Below are 15301 nucleotides of genomic sequence, written 5' to 3' on the forward strand. Positions count from 1 at the left end.
TTTATTATTTCTTTCCTTCTACTGATTTGGGGCGAGGCTTGTTGTTCTTTCTCTTAAGAGACTGTGGTGCATCCTTAGGTTATTCACTTGACACCTCTCTGATTTTTCAACGTAGGTTCTCATAGCTACAAACTTTCCTTCTACCTGTTGGTTGGTTGTTGCTGTATTGCAAAGGCTCTGAAAAGTGTTGTTTTTCTTCTCCATTTGGTTCTGGGAAGCGTTTGGTCCCCTTCTCCTTACTTCTTGGCTTGTTCAAAAGTTTATTGTGCAATCTCTGGATGCCGGTGTGCTTTCTCCCCTTGACAACTTTTTGTCTCCTTCTACTGTGATCTCTGGGCTGTAAGAAAATGTTCAGGTATTTCCACTTGTCGGAAAACGGCCTAAAATGTGAGGTAGTTGGAGCGCAGTCCTTGGTTGGCTTAGAAGAGTGAGCATTCTGCAGCACCCACGTGGACGGTCTCCAGATGTCCGCTGAGGCTCTGTCAGCCTAACGCTGACGTGCTTTTGTTAATTTGGGGGGGGGGGGCAGGGATCTGGATGATCTGTCAATGAGAGTGGGGTATTGAAATCTCTGACTTTTTTTTTTTAACCAAGGATTTATTTTTAGTATAAACATTACAGTGGGAGCGCCTGTCCCCAGACTCGGTCTCCGGTGGAGGTCACAGGGACTCTGTGGTGGCTGCTGTATGGGCATCTGCTAGCCATGTTGTCCCGGGTGGCACTCTCCGCCGTCACCGCCGCGGCTCCCGGTCTGAAGAACGCAGCCCTTCTAGGACCGGGGGTATTGAAGACAAAAAGGATTTTCTACACTTCACAGCCAAGTTTTGCCCCTCTGCCACCTCTTCCCGAATATGGAGGAAAAGTACGTTTAGGGCTGATTCCAGAGGAATTCTTCCAGCTTCTTTATCCTAAAACTGGTGTAACAGAACCCTACATGTTTGGCACTGGGCTTATCTTGTATTTTCTATCCAAAGAAATATATGTGATTACTCCAGAGACCTTCTCTGGCTTGTCATTATTAGGAATAATGGTCTATGCTATTAACAAATATGGAGCCTCATTCGCAGATTTTATTGATAAAATCAATGAGCAAAAAAATTGCCCAACTAGAAGAGGTGAAGCAGGGTTCCATCAAACAAATCCAGGATGCAATTGATGCAGAGAAGGCGCAACAGGCCCTGGTTCAGAAACGCCACTACCTTTTTGATGTCCAGAGGAATAACATTGCTATGGCCTTGTAGGTTTCTTACCGGGATCGGCTGCATCGAGTATACAAGGAGGTAAAGAATCGCCTGGACTACCATATCTCAGTGCAGAATATGATGCATCGAAAAGAGCAAGAGCACATGATAAACTGGGTGGAGGCGCGTGTGATACAGAGCATCTCTGCACAGCAGGAAAAGGAGACAATTGCCAAGTGTATCACAGATCTAAAGATGCTTGCAAAGAAGGCTCAGGCGCAGCCAGTTATGTAAATGAATGTCCTACAGAGATCATCAAAGACAATTGACTGGATGGAAATTACTCTGTGTGCAAAATCTTTCATTATTGCCATCTACTGAAATCAGTTTACCTTTCTTAAAAAGAAAAGTTCAGGTTTCATTTAGTGAACTGAATCTGTTGGCCAAGCAAGTTTCTCATTCTTACTCTGCCTTTAGAGTTATTTGATTGATCACTTTTGAACAAGCTTTCATTAAAATTTGTTGTGTAGTTTAGGATTATTACCAAGTTACAGTTTAATTTGGTAACTAATTTTACCATCTTCCAATGAAGTGACAATTTAAGACAAAAAAAAACAAACACATTACAGTGGGAAAAATCAGACCAAGGAAAGATTCCTGCTCCTCATGAAGTGCCACTGCATCTAGACCTCCTGTTATTTCATACCTTGTAGTGTTTTATGAACTTGGGCACACTGCATTCAATCAATGCTGTCTAGCTAGATTGCTCCATTTCTCATTCAACCGTTCCTTTTATGCATGCGACCTGGCTTTTATTTCTTGTGGCGAATTTTGCTCGAAATCCACATGGTCAACTATGAGTACAGCTACTCCAGTTAGCATCTAGCTGCTATTTGCTTGGCGTGTATTTTCCATCCTTTCCCTCAGTCTGTGTCTTTGCCAGTGAGCCATGTTTCTTTCCATTGAAACTTGACTTTTTTTTATCCTAGCATCCAACTCTGTGCCTTTTAATTGAAGAGTTAAGACGATTCGCCTTTAGGGTCACTGTGGACTGGTATGTGCTGATTCTCATCATTTGATGTGTCTTTCTCCTGCTTATTCAGAATACCTTATTTTTTTATTTCCTCGTTTGTCTTGGGAGTTGACGTAAGTCAGGTAATGAGTACATTTCTTTTTTAAAATGTCCGCACTTTCTCCCCGTTTTTCCCTCCCAACCTCTCTCTCCTACAAGTTGTATAGTTAATTTTCAACTGTGTCTAGTGAGTATCATCACTGCATTTGTTCACCCTTTGTCGCTCCATTTCTGTGTTCCCTCTTGCCCTTCCCAAAACCAAGAAACTTCTGTACAAGACATAAGGTACAGAAATCAAAAACAGTGACAAAAAAAAAAAAACAAGCAAAAGCCAAAATGACAAAAACCCTCTTCTTTCCATCTCTTGGAGTTCATTTCAGTAATTATTTTACATGACCAATGCACCTAGCTATTGAGCCTTTGTAATCCCTTCCTGAGAATATCTTCCACCTTTGTTCTCACTGTGTAAATGTTTAGAGACCTGTGTAATTTATCATGTGGTTGGCCGGTTTTCTAAGTTGAACATGTCCGCTTTGGGTCCTGAATTGTCTTCGTGTAGTTTGATCTCTCCATCCATGCTCAGGGATAATGTTGCTGGATTCAGTAACCTTGGTTGGCAGTTACTTATTTTCAGGACTTGATGTAGACCTGATGAGTTTCTCTTGATGTAGACCTGATGAGTTTGCCTCGGTAAGTAACCTCCCCCCCCCCCCCCCCATATTCTCTCTTTGCTCTGTTCTTTCTACATTTTAACTGTGATGCGAGGTGGAAGTTCTTCTCTGATCCATCTAGCATGTGCGGCCCTACACGCCTCCTGGTGTGCACAGCCTTCCTTAGGTTTGGAGGGTTTCCTGCTGTAGTTGCACTGAGAAGACTTTCTGTGGTTTGTGTAGTTTTTGTTCGCGTCTCAGCCCCTTCTCCTACTCCACGAATTCTTGGCTTGGTCTCTTGATGGCATCTCAGAGCACTGGAAAGCTGAGACACGATTTCTGTTTTCTTTTTTTCCTGGCTTTTGATTTTCACACTTCCATGATGTCATCTTCAGTCCCTGACATCCTTTCTTCTGTTTGATCTAGTCCACTGACGAGTCTTTCCCCTGAGGTTTTTTATTTTATTTATGGAGTTTTTCATTTCCAATATTCCCAGTTGGGGTGCGTGTGTGTGTGTGTGTGTGTGTGTGTGTGTGTGTGTGTGTGCCAGTCCCAGAGCTTGAACTCAGGGCCTTGGTTTTGTGGTCAAGGTTGGTGCTCTACCACTTGGGCCACAACTCCACTTCTGACCTTCTGGTGGTCAGTTGGACATAAGGGTCTCAAGACTTTCCTGTCTAAGCTGGCTTGGACCATAATCCTCAGATCTCATCCTCCTGGGTAGCTAGAATTACAGGTGTGAGCCTCCAGCACCTGGCTTTTTTCCTTTTTATTTTAATTATTATTATCTTCAAATAGTTGCATTAAAAGGTTTTCATTTCAAGAGTTTTTCTTTTGCTTTTTTAAAAAAACAAACATGATTTCCATGTAACATATGTATCTATGTGGACAATGCATCCTATCAGTTCTGTTTGCTGTTTGTTTTGTTTTGTTTTTGTTATTATTTTAGAATCTCAACTTCCCTTCTGTGTTTCTCATTTCAGCTGCTTTCTTACTCCATCCATTTATTTGAATCCTCTTTGAGGCCATTGACCTTCAATTCTTTGGCATTTCAGCTGCTGAAGTAGCTGGGGTTTAGTCACTAGGCGTAGTGAAGTTTGGGAGGATGTGTAAAGGCTATGAATGAAGACAGGCCATAAATGGTTTTCCCATGTTTCTGCATTTCTGCCTTGTACTTTGTGGTCTTGGGGTAGATGTGCCTTTTGTGGGGAGCCACTCACAGTCCCTGGACAGCGGGTGCTGTGGAGAGCTGAGGGCTCCCCTCCCAGCCTGTGGCAAGGATGACCCCACACTCAGAGGTGGGGGCAGGGAGCCCGACTCAGACTCCAGACGTCAGGGGTGTCGGCCAGACTTGTGCCAGCCACGTGTCCCCACTGCCCATTCCCACACTGGCCAGCTCTGCCCAGCACCCTGAGGGGATGGCAAAAGCCTCCTCAGTGAGAGGGGGCAGGAGTGGGGCAGCGGGGAGGGCGATGGGTCCTCCAGCCCCTGGCCCCGCCAAGTGGGATCAGGGGGTCATGGGGGCAGCCATGCTGGATCAAGGGCTCAGGGGATCCTGGGCACCCTGGGCCCCACCATGTGGGATCAGGGTGTCAGGGGGTCCTGGATGGCCCCATACTTGGGAATGTCCCCATCTGCCCCTGGGGCCCACGGTCCGGCAACGGTTAGGGGTTGTGGCCCGTTCAGAGGGGCCAGGCAGGCACTGTTAGGCCAGAGGGGCATCACCTTCAGAGAAGATGAAGGTGGGTGGACGAGGGGGTCTGGGCGGCTCTCGGGGACGGTGAAGCTGGGGGACCGGGCCTCCTGTCCTCTCCTGTGAGCCGGGAGATGGGTCCTCACGCTCAGCCTTGGAACTGTGAGCTAAGTCCACGTCTTTTCTTTACAGAGTGCCCAGCCTCGGGCATTTCACTTTACCAACAGAAATAATAAAAGCAGCACCAAGTTCCCCAAGTCTGAAGGGTCTGGGGCTGTGGGCGGGGCTCGGGGCGGGGGCCTCCGAGGCGGTGGGCGGGGCTCGGGGCGGGGCCTCGGGGCGGTGGGCGGGGCTCGGGGCGGGGCCTCTGGGCGGTGGGCGGGGGCTCGAGGGCGGGGCCTCGGGGCGGTGGGCGGGGCTGCGATGCTCCGAGCTCAAGGACTCTTCTCGGTACCATTCTGTACTAAGCACGTTATCTTTACAATCTTTGGAAACAGATCAGATGAATCCAGTGCAGGTGGGTCACACCCGTAATCCTAGCTACTCAGAGGCTGAGATCTAGAGGATCATGGTTCAAGATCAGCCTGGACAGAGAAGTTTTCTAGACTCCATCTCCAAAATAATTAGCAAAAAAGCTGGTGGTTCCAGTGGTAGGGCACCAGCTTCGCAAGTGCAATGCCCGCAGTTCAAACCCAAGGACTGCAGGGAGGGAGGGAGGGAGGGAGGGAGGGAGGGAGGGAGGGAGGGAGGGAAAGACCAAATAATCTTTAAGTAAGCATGAGGACATGAAGAGTTGATGAGAATGGCAGACAGAGCTGCCTTTCTGTGGGTCTTCTTAAGATCTGTCTGCACACTGTACTAAGTAGGAGGCTATAAATGGCTAGATAATTGCAGGACTGCCAGGAGGTGCCACCCGGTAGTTGAAAGCAATTTCCTTTCCAGGTAACTCTGAGCTTCAAAGGTGAAAATCTGGGGGAAGGGTGGCCCTGGTAGAACTATGAACGCCCGCCTCCCACCTGGTTAGGCCCCTCTGTGAAAGCTGAAAACTCCGAGAACATTCTGGGGGAATCCACCTCACCCTGTACCCCCTGCAGGCCTGGAGAAAAGGCTTTGCAAGACTCCACTGGCTTCTTGTTTTGTTTTGTTTTGCTTTGTTGTGGTTTTTATGTCCTAGTATCGAGGCTTCAGCTCAAAGCCTCGCACGCTCAGCTTTTTTGCTCACAGCCGCTGCTCTGCCATTTGAGCCACATCTCCGGTGTTGCATTTTGCTGGCTAGTTGGAGCTTGAGTCGAGCAGACTTTCCATGGATCTCTTCCGATCTCAGCTGCCTGAAGTCGCCAGGGGTGCAGGAGCGAATCACCAGCGTGTGACTCACAAGACCCCATCTTGACAGAAGAAACTGGGGGGGTGGGTACACACTTATCATCTGGACACGCTCCAGGGCAACCTGCAAGACCCCAGCTCAACAGGACGAGTGGAAAAAGGTGGGCTCTGTGGTAGGGCACCTGCCCAGCGGGGGGGAGGCCCCGAGTTCAGACCTCAGTGCTGGACAAAGGGGAAGAACGTTCAGTTGTCCCAGCGCTACGTGCTGGAAAGACAGTCCCTCTGCCATGTCCGGCCGTTGGGGGCCGCGCGGCTGGCGCCCCTGCCCCCGGCGCTGCCACCCCAGGCTGCCTGGGTCCCAGCCTGCGTCTCAAGGTCGGGCAGCCTTGTTCTCCCGGCCACAGGCTCCTGCTTCAAGGTCGCTCGGGCTCTTCTCGTTCTTTCATCTTCCTGTGCAGTTTCTACGATCATCTGCACATACCATGGGTCTTCCGGGATCTGGAAAGCAGGCTCCCTTTCTAGAACTACAGACTCACCTGCCTCCTCGGCCGCACCGTTTGACCCGTGAGTACGGCCTGTCGTCTTCCATCGGTTCACCGCAGGGTGTTCTCCGCAGCCTGTGAGGTCTGTGCTTCGGTGTCAGGGTGACCGTACCGGGCATTTACCAGCACTCGTCCCTGTCATGGAGATGGGTCTGTGTGTTTGCCGTGCAGCCTGTGATTTGCTACAGCTCACGTATCAGTTCCATGTCCTCAGGCGCCCAAACCATGACAGCTGGTGTCTGTGAGCTTCCTAGAGCCCCGCGAGCCTTCCTTACCCCGGAGCCTCTCCCTCCCCCTGGCCGCCGTCCTCCCACCGGCTCCAGCCTCCTCTCAGGGCCCCCCCCCCGGGCCTGGCTCAGGCAGGGGGACCCAGCTCTCCTCTCCTACGTGACCGTGACCGACCGCCAGTGCCCCGGACCCTGAAGCTCCACCCCGGCCTGAGCACAGGGACCATCGTCCCTGGATGAAGGAAGAACCAAAGAACTGCATTTTATTTGTCAGGTTGAAGCTCATAAAAATATAAATAAATACATCCATAAATAAACAACAAGCAAATAAAAACTCAGCACAAGAATTAGGTCATAGGCTTTGAAAAGGTGTTTATTTGAGGATGTCATAGTATCCTGTTAGGGCAGGGGTGGGGGGGTATGGGAGAGAGAGGGAGGGAAGAAAGGAGGGAGGAAAAAACAGAGGAAAAGGAGAGAGGGAAGGAGGGAGAGGAAGAAGGCAAAGAGGGAAATTGAGGGAGGGAGGGGGGAAGTCGGAAAAAGAGAGAGGGAGAGAGGAAGGAAGGAAGGAAGGAAGGAAGGAAGGGAGGGAGGGAGGGAGGGAGGGAGGGAGGGGAAAAGGAGAGCAAGCACAGGAAGGAGGGAAGGAGGGGAGGACCGAAGAGGGGAGGGAAGGAGGGAGGGAAGGAGGGAAGGAAGGTGGGAAGGAGGAGGAAAGGAGGGAGGGAGGGAGGGAAGGAGGGAGGGAGGAGGAGGGGAGGAAGGGAGGGAGGGAAGGAGGGAACGAGGAGGAGGGGAGTGAGGGAGGGAAAAAGGGAGGGAAGGAGGGAGGAAGGAGGGGAGAATGGAAGAGGGGAGGGAGGGAGGGAAGAAGAAAGGGAAGTAGGAAGGGAAGGAGGGAAGGAGGAGGTGAGGAGGGAGGGAGGGAGGGAAGGAGGAGGAGGGGAGGGAGGGAGGGAAGGAGGAGGGGAGGGAAGAAGGGAGGGAGGGAAGGAGGGAAGGAGGAGGAGGGGAGGGAGGAAGGGGAAAAGGGAGGGAAGGAGGGAGGGAAGGAAGAGGAGGGAAGGAGGGAAGGAGGTGGAGGGGAGGGAGGGAGGGAAGGAGAAGGGGAGGAGGGAGGGAGGGAGGGAGGGAGGGAGGGAAGGAGGAGGGGAGGGGGGAGGGAAGGAGGGAGGGAAAGAGGAAAGGAAGAAGAGGGAAGGAGGGAGGGAAAAAAGGAGGGAAGGAGGAGGAGGGAGGGAGGAAGGGAGGGAAGGAAGAGGAGGGAAGGAGGGAGGGAAGGAAGGAAGGAGGAGGAGGGGAGGGAGGGAGGAAGGAAAGGAGGAGGAGGGGAGGGAGGGAGGGAGGGAAGGAGGAAGGGAGGGAGGGAAGAAGGGAGGGAGGGAAGGAAGGAAGGAGGAGGAGGGGAGGGAGGGAAGGAGGAGGAAGGGAGGGAGGGGAAAATGGGAGGGAAGGAGGGGGGAAAGAAAGAGGAGGGAAGGAGGGAAGGAATAGGAGGGGAGGGAGGGGAAAATGGGAGGGAAGGAGGGGGAAAGAAAGAGGAGGGAAGGAGGGAGGGAAGGAGGGAAGGAAGAGGAGGGGAGGGAGGGAGCGAAGGAGGGAAGAAAGAGGAGGGCAGGAGGGAGAGAAGGAGGAAGAGGGAAGGAGGGAGGGAAGGAGGAGGGAGGGAAGGAGGGAGGGGAAAAGGGAGGGGAGGAGGGGGGAAGGAAGAGGAGGGAAGGAGGGAGGGAAGGAGGGAAGGAAGAGGAGGGGAGGGAGGGAGCGAAGGAGGGAAGAAAGAGGAGGGCAGGAGGGAGAGAAGGAGGAAGAGGGAAGGAGGGAAGGAAGGAGGAGGGAGGGAAGGAGGGAGGGGAAAAGGGAGGGAAGGAGGGGGGAAGGAAGAGGAGGGAAGGAGGGAGGGAAGGAGGGAAGGAAGAGGAGGGGAGGGAGGGAGGGAGGGAAGGAGAGAAGGAGGAGGAGGGGAGGGAGGGAGGAAGGGAAGGAGAAGGAGGGGAGGGAGGGAGGGAAAGAGGAAGGAAAGGAAGGAGGGAAAAAAGGAGGGAAGGAGGAGGAGAGGAGGGAAGGAGGAGGAGGAAGGGAGGGTGGAGGGGAGGGAAGGAGGGAGGGAGGAAGGGAGGGAGGGAGGAAGGGAGGGAGGGAGGGCATAGTTTCAGAGCCAGTGTGGAAGAGCTGGAGGGGTCAAGGATGCCACTGGCAGGGAGGGTCCGGGGGCTCAGGGAGCTCTGGGGTGGGCAGGAGCGTTAGGGGTGGGGGCTCTTGAGAACTCATGGGTCAGCAGAGACCCAGTGAAGCTCAGGCTCCCCCTGGGGCAGAAGTGGTGAGGGCTCCCTGCTCCCACCTCTCTGGCCACAAGATTCCTGAATGGGCAGCTCTGGAAGAGGCCAGCATTCTGGAGCATAGGGCGAGGATTGAGCTTCAGGTCTGTGAGAAGCAGCAAGACATTACCTGAGAAATCCAAATGCCCAGGTGACCGGGGTCACAGCCTCAGATCTTGCACTGGCAGCACACAGGGGCACAGCAGCTGGACTGGCAGCAGCAGGGCTTGCAACAGCTGCACTCGCAACAGCAGGGTTTGCAACAGCTGGACTGGCAACAGCAGGGTTTGCAACAGCTGGACTGGCAGCAGCAGGGCTTGCAACAGCTGGACTCACAACAGCAGGGCTTGCAACAGCTGGACTGGCAGCAGCAGGGCTTGCAACAGCTGGACTGGCAGCAGCAAGGTTTGCAACAGCTGGACTGGCAACAGCAGGGCTTGCAACAGCTGGACTGGCAGCAGCAGGGCTTGCAACAGCTGGACTCACAACAGCAGGGTTTGCAACAGCTGGACTGGCAACAGCAAGGCTTACAACAGCTGGATTCACAACAGCAGGGTTTGCAACAGCTGGACTGGCAACAGCAGGGTTTGCAACAGCTGGACTGGCAGCAGCAGGGCTTGCAACAGCTGGACTCACAACAGCAGGGCTTGCAACAGCTGGACTGGCAACAGCAGGGCTTGCAACAGCTGGACTGGCAGCAGCAGGGTTTGCAACAGCTGGAGTCACAACAGCAGGGCTTGCAACAGCTGGACTTGCAGCCCCCACAGGAGCCACAGCCCCCCTTGCAGCCCCCACAGGAGGAGCTACAGCCCCCCTTGCAGCCCCCACAGGAGCCACAGCTGGACTGGCAGCAAGGTTTGCAGCAGCTGGACTTGCAGCCCCCACAGGAGCTACAGCCGCCCTTGCAGCCCCCACAGGAGCTACAGCCGCCCTTGCAGCTGGAGCAGGAACAGGCTGGCACACAGCAGCTCATGGTTGTGGTGGTGAAGGGTGGAGGGTGGAGGCGGGGAGAGGAGCAGGGGAGAGAAGTGGATGGTGATGGTGTGGGGCCTCCGGGCCTGGCTTTTATGTCCCTGGCAGTGTTTGTCTACCTCACATGATTCTGTCTTGTGTTTGTTTATCTTTAATGTCTTCAGTGTCTTGTGAGCTACTTAGGCCCGGGAAGGAAGAAGGAAGGAAGGGAAGAAAGAAGGAAGGGAAGACAGAAAGAGGAAACAGGAAGAAGGAAGGAGAGGGGAGGGGAGAGAGGAAGGGAGGGAGATGGGAGGAATAGAAAGGGAGGGAGGGAGGGACAGGAAGGAGGGAAACAAAAGAGAGGGGAAGGGAAGAAGAAGAAGAAGAAGGTACAGAAACAGGAAAGGGAAGAGGAAGAGGGAAGAGAGAGAGATGGTGGGACAGGAAGGAGGTGGAGGGAGGGGAGGGGAAGGGGAAGAGGAAGAGCAGAGGCGGGCAGCCTTGGCATGAGTTCTCTTTGGTGTCAGGCTGTGCGTCTCTTTCTGCCTAGTTTTCTTCGGCCAGGCCCCCGTGCTGCTCATTCCACGCAGGGCCACAGGCTGCCACTGTGCCTCTCTCTAGCAGTGCAGGGAGGGCCCCTGCGCAACGCAGAGGGAAAGTCACAGAAAAGTCCCAGGAACCCAGATCCAGCCTGGACATCCACTGCGGGGCCCCGTGGGGTGGGAGGGAGAGCTGGCTGGATGTCGGGGGGTGGGGGGGGGGGGAGGAAGCAAAGCCACCGTGCTGGGCAGAGCCCAGAGCCCAGGCCGCCTCTCCTCTTGTCTGAACAGCCTCCGCCTCGTCTCCAAGCTTCCCATTGCTTTTCGTTTCCTGCCGGTTTGCGTGAGGCCCGGCCACCACGTGTCCTAACATCCAACCATTCTTGGTGTTTGGGTTGCAAGCTTCTTCGTTTTCTTTATATTCCATGGATAGTTTCCTTAATGGAACAGAAGTTTCTGGATTTTTGTTTTTGTTTTTGCCAGTCCTGGGGCTTGAACTTAGGGCCTGGGTGCTGTCCCAAAGCTTTTTCACTCAAGGCTGGCGCTCTACCACTTGGAGCCACTTCCAGTTTTCTGGTGGTTAATTGGAGATAAGAGTCTCATGGACTTTCCTGCCCAAGCTGGCTTTGAACTGCGATCCTCAGATCTCTGCCTTCTGAGTGTAAGTTTTGCTGGAAAGGAAACCCGCCACATGGTTCAAGCAGAGAAGAGTTTATTGGACGGGGGGCGGGGGGGGAGAACAAACTGCCAACCCACAGAAGATGGAGGCATGGGGAGATAGAGGGGAAGGAAGAAGCGAAAGAGAGCGGGAGAGAGTAAGCGAAAAGGAAAGAGAAAAAGAGAAAAGGAGAGAGAGCGGGGACCGTGTTGAGCCGGATCCTATAGGGAAGGCGGGAGGTGTGGCCAGGTGGATTGGATGTGAGCTCAGAGAAGGAGGAGGTCACGGCCCCCGGGTGTGCCAGTTACCTAGGTAACGCAGGTACTGGGCGCAGACTTAAACAGGTGGGGGGCCTCTGCCTGGAGCCCTCTTGGGGGTGGACCTTGCACTGAGTAGCTAGGATTACAGGTGTAAGCCACCAGTGGCCAGCCTGAATTTTAAATGTTATCAATTGACCCAACTGTCCTTGCACAGCCATAGTTAGTATCTTGCTGAGCAAATACATTTCTGAGATCACAAATGTGTTTTCCCGCGCAAGTCTAAAAGTTTTGTGAGCCGTATTTCAATCCTTAATCCAGGGGCACTGCTCCTATGACACGGACCCGTGTGATTCTCCTGTGTCTGTGCCCTTGGCATTTAACATGGACACCAGACAGTGGACGGCCTCCTCTCCCAGGGCTGAGGAGCGCGGGGACGGAAAAGGACGCCTCCGCCCCCTTCCCGCACACTGAGCCAGGCTGCTGCTCTGGGGCGGAGCCAAGCACCGGGGCCTGGGCCCAGGCCTTCAGAGTCAGACAGAATCCAGCTCAGCCCTAGGCCGGGAGGTCTCAGCTCCAGCCTGTCAGGAAAGGGACCCCTCAGCCTCCCTAAGCACCCAAACAAGTCTCCTGACAAGTACGCCTACCAGCGCCCTCTCTCTCTCCCTCTCCCTCTCATCTGTCACCCGTCCTCTCCTAAATGTACGCGTCTCCCTTTTACATCGCTATTATCTACCTCTGGCAATCATAGGTTGTCTGTCACCTGGCTCTGTCTCCACCCACCTAGCTACCTTTCCCTCCCCATTTTTCACCACCCATCTCTCCACGTGTTATCGGTAGCTCCCTCGGCTTTCTACAGCCATGTGCCTTTGTATCTTCTGTTTGCTGCTCTATCGCCTGTGGCCTGCGGGTCCCTCTCTCTGTGCACACGCGTCTGCCCGCCTCCCTCTACACCCACCTACCTGCCATCTGTCTATAGAAAGTTGCCCCAAATCTCTGCCCCTCTGGATGGCCTGCCTTTCACGGTTCAGGTTGTTGTCCGTCCGTCCATCATTCTGCGATAACCTGGGGGGGGGAGGTCCCGCCCCACATTGTCACTCTTCTCTCCTTCTCCCTTTCCCTCCCCAGGGGAGCGGGCATCAAAGGGGGTCCACCTCATGCTGAGGTCACCACCGGCCCTCCAGCTGGGAGTCAGGGACCAGATATAAGAGGGCGGGGGCTCCAGAGAGGGAGACGGGGAGGAAGGAAGGCAATCAGAGGCAACCGGTAGAGGCCTCAGCCCCGGGGCCTGAAGAGCAGAGAGGCCACAGTCAGGGCCCATGGAGCGGAGGGGCCTGGGTCAGGGCCCATGGAGCGGAGGGGCCCTCGCCCCGGGCCTGCAGAGAATGGAGGCCTGTGGAGAGCAGAGAGGCCTGCGAGAGGCCTGCGGGGAACAGAGGTCGGCAGAGAACGAGAGGCCTGTGGAGGGGCCTGCAGAAAGGAGAAGAAGGCTGTGGAAAGGAAGAAAGGAAAAGAACTCGCCCCTTTGCAGGGTGCAGCTGCTCCTAGCTCTGAGGCAGCCCAGGGCAAGGCAAACGGACTAATAACACTCATTTGTCACCGTTAACCGTGCCTCCGTGGGTTTTCCCGCTCCCGGGTCATTGCGTTTGGAGGCCCCAGCGAGACTGCGTTGCTGCGGCCCAGGCTGAGGACCAGCTGAAGAAGGAGGGGTCTGACCTCTGTGAATTCGGATGGGCAGGCGAAGGAGCTGGTGCTGAAGTCTGTGGTGGGGGCTGAGTGGCTGGTGGCTGGCAGGCCTTAGAAAGACATACACACGTTGGATGAGCAAGTAATAGCTTCTCTGATGGTGAAGATCATTTTGCCTGACGGGGCCAAGAACATGTAGGTGGACAGCCCCTAGGAGATCAGCTGGGCCCCAGACACTTACTTGGACATCTTCCCATGATTATTCAACAAGAAGAATCTGGTTGAACAGTCTTGGGATGTCTCCACCCTCAATGGTGGCAAGAAGAGGCTAGGGACTGAGCGCAGAGCTGTGACCAGCGAGATTTTCCATCTGGATGGACTGGGCCTTGGCCCTGGGAAACCCCCTTGTAGGTGTCTCGGACCTCGGAGAAGAGAGAGCTTCCCTCCAGCGTCGGTTTCCCGGGGATCAACGTGGATAGGAGTAATTTGGAAACCCTCCAGGGGTCACCCCTGAGGCTGGAACACGCTGCTGCCCACGTCTCCTGGGGCTTCCTTGGGAGGTCACCTGGGGCTTCCTTGGGAGGTCACCTGGGGCTTCTTTGTGAGTAGTCATCTGGAGCTTCCTTGGAGCTTCCGCTCTGGGCAGGCCTGCCTCTGGGGGACTCAGTGGAAGGCTGGATGTGGCACTACCTCCCAAGCCTGAGGCTGGGACGAGATGTTGCCCGTGCCTCCTGGGGGTTCCCCGAGAAGCCATCTGGGGGCCTCCTCCAGAAGTCACGTGCATTAAGTGTCTGTGATCTGTCTCTTGGTGTTGCCTGCTTCTTGTTTTGTCTGCCTAATTTGTACTCCTTTTAGGATATCTGGGTTCCCTGAAGCCCCTGGTGGATGGCCTTGGTGGTTGGCTGCCAAGGATGGAAATCCCCACAGCAGAGGGGCCCCCAGACGTTTCCAAGTTTTCAGGGCCCCATGGTCTTTCTGCCACTCTGACAGCCAGCTCATGGATGACAGACATGCCAAAAACAAAAAACAAAACCCCCACGTTTTTAGAGTCATTCAGAAATCTTCCCTAAGTAAGTGTCTGTCTTGCCTTCTGTCTGAATGTTTTCTGTATTTTGGGGAGCGATCTGTTTAGAACAGTAGACAGTGGGGCAGTGGTAACCCATCCGCTACCTCCAAGGATGGGAAAGCTTGCTTTGCTGAGGAGGAGTAGCAGGCCGACTCGGCAGACTCAGAATCCTAGTAGGGAGAGCTGGGGGCCCACTAGGCCCCAACTCAGCCTTTGGTTTCTGTCTTATCTTGTTGGGGTTTTCTGTGGGGGGGGGGGGAGTTGGTACCAGTTTTAAATGTGTTTTTGTCCTCTGTGGTTTTGTCCTGTATTTGGACATCTCTGGGGGAATAAGAGTTCCAGGTTCTGGCTAGGTCCAGTCACAGGCCTGCTACAGCCCCTCCCTGAGGGTGGCAGTCCAGAGACAGGGCACAGGTGGTCTCAGGCCTGGTTTGGTCCTCTAGCGATCTCTCTAGAGGGATGGCTGTGGGCCTGGTTCAACTATTTGGCTGGTCCTGGCAGTGTAACAAGTTGCAAAGTGCTAAACGGGCTACCCTGTTGCCCACAAAGGTCTGTGCGGTTGTTAAACGTTAAGTGTTGTTGTATATAATTTCCAGTTTGGAGTGCAATATCGCTCTTAACGACATCTAATTCTGGCAACCCATTGGTAAATTAGGCTAAGGTTATAGGTTCCTAGTTAAAGAGGGCCAGTTAAAGAGTCAGCTTGAAGAAGTTACAGAAGATGGATGATCTTTGCCCATCAACCCCCTTTTAGACCAAGGGACCAGAGTAATCTTTCGGGAGATTAGAGGAGGAGGCATGGAAAACAGTGTTGACAGGTGTGAAGACTGCACTTGTGAGAAATGGTTACAGGCTCAAGCCTTCTACGCCTGCCTAGCTATATCTGGTTATTTGTCTCTGTGGTAAACTGCCCGAGGCCACTGCCTAGAACTCCTCTGGAAACCAGTGGGGGCTCAGCCCAGCCTGCGTCATGGATCCTTAACCAGGTTATGTACAAAAGTTGCAGGGAAACAGCACGGGACCCATCGCTCTCAAGTGAAACAGGCGGTGGGACACTATCCAGACCGCAGCTGCCCGCTGGGCTGTTCAGAGACACTCAGAGGACCCCGGAAGATATGACTTGCCAGGGGCTAATGTGGTT

General features: G+C 53.8%; 1 pseudogene; it reads left to right on the top strand.

Annotated features, from left to right (window-relative positions):
• Positions 1-632: 632 nt before the first annotated feature.
• Positions 633-1498, top strand: LOC125361446 (annotated as a pseudogene).
• Positions 1499-15301: the final 13803 nt, after the last annotated feature.

The sequence above is a fragment of the Perognathus longimembris genome, chromosome 13, assembly GCF_023159225.1.
Source record: "Perognathus longimembris pacificus isolate PPM17 chromosome 13, ASM2315922v1, whole genome shotgun sequence".
Classification (NCBI taxonomy): Eukaryota; Metazoa; Chordata; class Mammalia; order Rodentia; family Heteromyidae; genus Perognathus; species Perognathus longimembris.